Source organism: Colletes gigas, unplaced genomic scaffold (genome assembly GCF_013123115.1).
Source record: "Colletes gigas isolate AHSC1104 unplaced genomic scaffold, ASM1312311v1 Colletes_gigas_Sc00046, whole genome shotgun sequence".
Classification (NCBI taxonomy): Eukaryota; Metazoa; Arthropoda; class Insecta; order Hymenoptera; family Colletidae; genus Colletes; species Colletes gigas.
The window spans coordinates 1,371,695-1,378,048 of record NW_025106675.1 but is presented as its reverse complement, the minus strand read 5'-3'; positions in this window follow the sequence as shown (position 1 = coordinate 1,378,048).

The window sequence follows — 6,354 nt, the reverse complement described above, 5'->3', positions numbered from 1 at the left end:
GTGTGCTTAAAAACTCGATTTGAGTAGCCGGCCGCCTGATGACGGCCGGTATAAAAAAATCTAACCCAAACCTAACTATTCTACCTAGCAACTAATATAATGAATTAGGTCTGGGTTAGATTTTCTTATACCGGCCGCCGTAAGGCGGTCGGCCACGCATTCATTTTCTATTTCAATTTTCTTTATTGATATTATCAGAAGTGGGAAAGATTTCAGCCATTATTTCGAAAAATTTCATTATTCGATCATTAAAATCATATTGTCGACGGAAGGAGAATTCAGCTAAATAGCCTACATAATGTATTTGGCGAGTTCCATATTTCGGAATATTCGAACCTTTAGCAGCAATGCGTTTAAAGCGATACCAATGCAGAACTAGATTTAGCTTGACACATTGTACATTATTTGTCGTCGGTTGTCATGCCGATTAATACAAACAAGAGAAAAAATCGACGGTCGTGGACTGACGCATACAGAGTCACAGACATGTACATATAGACAGAATTCATTGTAGAGTAGTAGCAATCTTATTGAAGAAACATCTCGAAAACTAAGGCCGAGCGGCGGTTATATGTACAGGAAAAAGTTGTTCAAAATCTTGATTTCTACAACATATTCAAAAATCATTGAAATCGGTTACCCCACCTTTTCTAAATAATTACCAATTAATCAATTACCTGTTTCGGCATTTTAAAAAATTCTACCCCTAGAGGGATGAAAGGGGGTTGCAACGTTTGTATGGGACATATTTTGTTCGTTGTCGGATTTGCTTTATATTTGGTCTTAATACTCTTTGATATAATTAATCAAACACTTATTACGGTTCTTTAAAAAATTCAACCTCTGAAGGGGTAAAAAGGGGTTGTAAACGTTTGTATGAGGAATACTTTATTTGTGGTCGGATTTGCTTCAAACTTTGTCTTAATGCTCTTTGATATAATTAATCAAACACTTATTTCGGGATTTTAAAAAATTCAACCTCTAAAGGGGTGAAAAGGGGTTGCAACGTTCGTATGGGAGATATTTAGTTCGTGGTCGGATTTGCCTGATACTTGGTCCGAATGCTCATTGATACACTTATTTCGCATTAAAGTCGCCTTATTTCCATAAATAGATCTAGAAACTTCAAATTTAACATGTAAGTACGTAATTATTATCTTATCACTAAACCGTTGCAATAGTGTAAATACGCCTAAATATCGGTAGGGGTATCGTTATGAAGGTTTTTTGGAACGTTTATTACGAAAATGGTATCAATTTTGAAATATAAGATGGCGATATGACATAAAATTAAAACTCCATAGAGGTGAATGGGGATTTAAAAGGTTTCATGGAGAAACAATATCTATTTCCGAGGGAACTAAACGATTTTCTGTGCGAGCGAAGCCACGGGCAAAAGTTAGTTAAACAATAATATTGACACGATAGAATTTCATATCTTTACGATATTATACTCAAAAGTATCACATAAAAATTTCACAGCCCAATACACTATAATGTTAAAATGCCACTACATGAAATGCCATAACTATAAAATATCATGAAGTTTTATTTTAGACAATATTCAGAAATAGGTTACGTCATGAAGGGTAGTCTTTCTGGAGGGGCTCCGTCCCTACCATGCCATCGCTTTAACTTTGTAACACATACTATAGACCGATGAGAAGATGACGAGGCTAAGGAATGCGTGTACGATTGGTCGCCGTCGCTAAGTCACACCTCATGCACACGCATTCTACATAGAATTTACAGCATCATCTGTTAATTTGTATAATTCGGCACTGGTGAAGGTGAAGGAATTATTTTCCCTTACTTTTCGTTTCACTTGTGCCCAAATTAATTCTATTGGATTAAGTTCGCACATATGGGGCGGCAATCAACAATTAGCATTGTGTGTCCGTGTGCTTTTAAAATTTCATCATTTATAAGTTTTTTCTTTAGATTTATGTTTCTCGATTAGTTCGTATAATTCATATCGCAGCATGCTTTCAGCAAAAGGAACATTGTTTTTTATAAGCCATCCAATCATCTTTGGCTTTGTAGCATATCTCGAAGGAGGTTTATTTATCTGTACCGAATGATAAGGTGCATTATCCATTATAATAATTGTATTTTTGGGAATGTTTGGTAACAATTTGTCTTGGATTCATCTGTTAACAATTTTTGTATTAGGAAGAAGTATGAAACGTGAGTAGGATAACTTGTCAAATATCTAATTCACTAAGAAATAAAAGTTAATTAAAGACACATGTAATTCAATTTCATGTTAATGTATACATATCTTTGAAAATTTTCCCCATTCATTTGTCTCTGGTAATCTTCAGTTTCAGAGCGGGCTTTAAACATTAATTTGGTACCATTAACAAATCCTGCTTTTCCTCCAGCATGTACAATTATGAATCGATGAGATGCACTGGTGTTTTTCACAATGCCAATCATATGCTCACTTTGCCAACACTTTCCAAAAGATAGGGTATTATCCACCCAAGTTTCATCGATGTAAATTATGTTTTTGTTCTGAGCACGGTAATATTGAAGGGCTTTTAAATATTCGCCTCTCCAAGCAAATACTTTTTAATAATTTACGAAGTGTATTGAGTTTCCAAGGGAACTCAATTTTTTCTTTTATTGCGGCTAATAATTCTAGACCACTGGGCACAATTTTCTTTTCGGTGTAAAAATCGTAAATTATATTTCGTATCACAGTCCTATCTTCTTCCGAACAATGGAACTTCTTTTCAGTGCTTCTCGGACGTTTTTTTCCAGGAGATGAAAGAAGCTCATCTTCCGTGGACTTTAAATCTTCCTTCCGGATTCTCGTCACCGTTGATACGGAAACATCGGTATAGTCCGCAATACGCGCATTAGATTGCTTCACGGTATGCAGATATTGCCCGTTGCTTGCTCTTTGTCACACTTTCTGATTACACGCCGAATAATGTTTCGGGCCTCACTATGGACAGTTTGGCCCCAATTTCGAGATTCCATTTCGTTTCTTAAATAAATAAAAATGTAAAAAATGCAAAAAGTAAAAAAGGATAAATATATATAAATGCAAAAAGTAGAAAGGATAAATACGTATAAATGTAAAAAACGAAATATATAAAAAATTAACTAAAACTAAAAACAAAATAATAAACTAGACTGTAAAAAACACTACACTACTACAATAGAAAAAAAGAATTTAAATTAAATAATTAAAAAACGTTTTGGATATACTCGATACGCACTGGCAGACTACTCTGGAGAAACTGTTGGTCGTTGGAAAAAGCGTTGGAAAAGCAACGTTTTTCCCACTCTTTACTCGAATCCAGTGTAGAGAAATTATTGCCATGTGGCAAAATGAGAAATGCAGAATAGTTGACCTGCTCATAGGGTTACATATATCATGTTGATGATTTTGTGTCCAATACCGATTAGCTAAAATACTAAGATATAAGTTGGTATATGTCTACAATTTTACCCATTTGATGTTTCCCACAAAATGTTTCAAATAAAACTTAGCCTGTTTTGAGGAGAGAGAGAGGTATCTCGAGATGGTCATTTCAAGGTGATAATGATTTTTTTTAATTGGATTGTATATATTTATTTAGGTAGGCATGAAACCCATTTCGAGACTAATTCATTGTCATATAACACTTTTGTCTTCTAAGGTCATTCAAGGTTATTCAATAACTTTATTTTCTTTCTCTTGAATTCTTTATCTTCTGTATCAACACTAATAAATCGTATTATCATCGAATGTAATAACATTTCTTCAAATATATGTATTACATAATATAAAAGAATCATTACTTTTGAATTTCCATTTTCAGCGTTAATTTTTATGTCAAATTGTGAAAGTGTTATTGAATCCACCTATTGTCTGTTATTTACAACCAGTGTTTGGTATAACGGTATCTCGTACATGATTTCATTAACTGCTCGTAAATTATTGCTGCATGTCAATTGTTTTGATAAGACTAAATTTGAAATAACTCTACAATAACATACTTCGAGATATATAAACAATAGACACAATACATATAAATTAATAAAATATTCATGCGAAATTTTATATTTCTGTCTTATACGTTAAATTCATTCTCGAAGTGACGATTATATTTACAAATTATAAACATTTATTGTTTATAAAAATACTTTGTCTCAATACGTTCTTTGTTAATCCATTCAACATTTACAATATTCTCATTATTTAGTTTAGTAATTACACTAAATATAAAAATAACGTTTCTTTAATTTAAAATATTTTTTGTTATACCGAATAGACATTAATTAAATATTTAACGATAAAAAATTTAACGAAAATGTTTGCCCCTAAGCGTAGAATAATCGTGTATTTTTTGTTCAACAAAGAATGTTTTTGATGTCATTGTTTGGTGATGACAAACGATTTTTTTGGCAGACCATTAATTTATTTTACGGTATATATTTCACGAAAATTTCAAATTATTCAATTCATCTTGTCATTATTAAATTTCATAGCCATTTATTTTGTTCAAATTATAGTTTACGATAAAGTCTATCTATTCTGTCGATATTAGATTATCTCGTCAGAATATTAAATCTGATTTCATTTGGTTTAAATGTTAAGAATAACTGAAAATTGATAAGGTAGTACGCGATCTACGTTAATTTGTACGAAATAAACAGACGCGTGACATCTATTGTCCTGGGACAAATGTATCTACCATGTATGTATGTATATAAATATGGATCGCGCTGTAAGGAATGTTGTAGAAATAAAGTGTGAGCCGTTGTCGAAGTAATAAAGTAATCTGTAATTCATAATCTGTTAGTCGTCTAAAATAAAAACCCTGATATAAAATTAACATTAAATTCCATAATCATTCCAGATGATGTTTTGTACTATACACGGCCCATTGAATTATTTCGCAATTATCGTTATTATTATAGTTTCATAATTATTCCGGCGAAGTAACTGTTCGCAAATGCATTTGTTTCAACAGTATTTGTACAAAAGGTTGACATTTGTCCGTAGTAATGCGATAAAAAAAATGTTCATAAAAAGAACATATAACTTTCAAAGCACTTTTCGATGGAGTGTCCTCATGAAATTGGTTGACACTTCTACTTGCGAATTTTAGGCGACGTTAATTACTTCATAATTAACTTTCGCGGACGATTTTACAGTTCCTTTCACGGGTTGCTATCTTACTCGATATTACTTTAAATGAAGTGACTCTTAATAATTATCGCTTTGAATTGCAAATTACGTTTACCAAATAATACAGAATTATTATTGCATCTTGCTAAAATCTTTCACTTAAATTCAAATAAACGCTTTGACAGAAGCTTTCATGTGCTTGAGTATGATATTGTGGCGGCCAAGGCACCACATACGCCTTAGCCGTTCGAAGCCGCTACAATGTATGGTTGCACACGAGACGATGGTTGCACACGAGACGACCAGAGCCGCGTGAGCCGAAAAGCCGTTGTCGTCGTCTCTGACCGTCTTTTGTTTTTGAAGGCCTCTTGGTACGGTGGCGATGATCGTACCAGAGAGTCGAGCGTAACCCGCACCACGAGTCACGTCGTTGTACGACAGCAACAATAAAATTGTGCGGAACGGAACAGGGCGGAGTCATTATTTTCCCGATCCCACATTGGTGACCCCGACGTGATCTCGCCGCGCAAGTAAAGTTTTTTTTAAGAAAATTTGGACATTTTTTGTATACGGACAATATTAGTTAGTGTAGAGAAATAAGTGTATAGTGTTAAGGACATAAGAAAAGGACACGGTCTGACAAATAGTAAGCGCGGTGTGTGTGTGCGGTGAAACTATTTTTTTTTGTGACTAAGACTGGTAAAATGACTGACCCTAACGTTAACGCAGGGACATCCGCGGGTGTGCCGTTGGCAGTTGATCGCGTCGCTGTACGGATACCCGAGTTTTGTCCGGGAGACCCGGAGATGTGGTTTTCAATGGTAGAGAGAAGTTTTGAGGTATCCAATGTAACGTCGGAGACCACGAAATTCGGGTACATTCTCGGCGCGTTAAGTGCGCGACACGCCGCGGAAGTAAGAGACATTATCATGAATCCCCCGGCCGCGGATCCGTACACGACGCTAAAAAATGAGTTCATTCGCCGGCTTAGTGCGTCGCAGGAACAGAAAACGCGGCGGTTATTGGAACACGAGGAAATCGGGGACAGAAAACCGTCTCAATTTCTTCGTCACCTGCGCGGATTGGCCGGTACGGCTTTTTCGGACGGTGTATTGCGGACGCTTTGGATGGGCCGACTACCTGCTAATATGCAGGTGATTTTAGCCACGCAGCGGGACACCCCGCTGGATAAGGTGGCAGAGTTGGCAGACGCTGTTGCGGATACG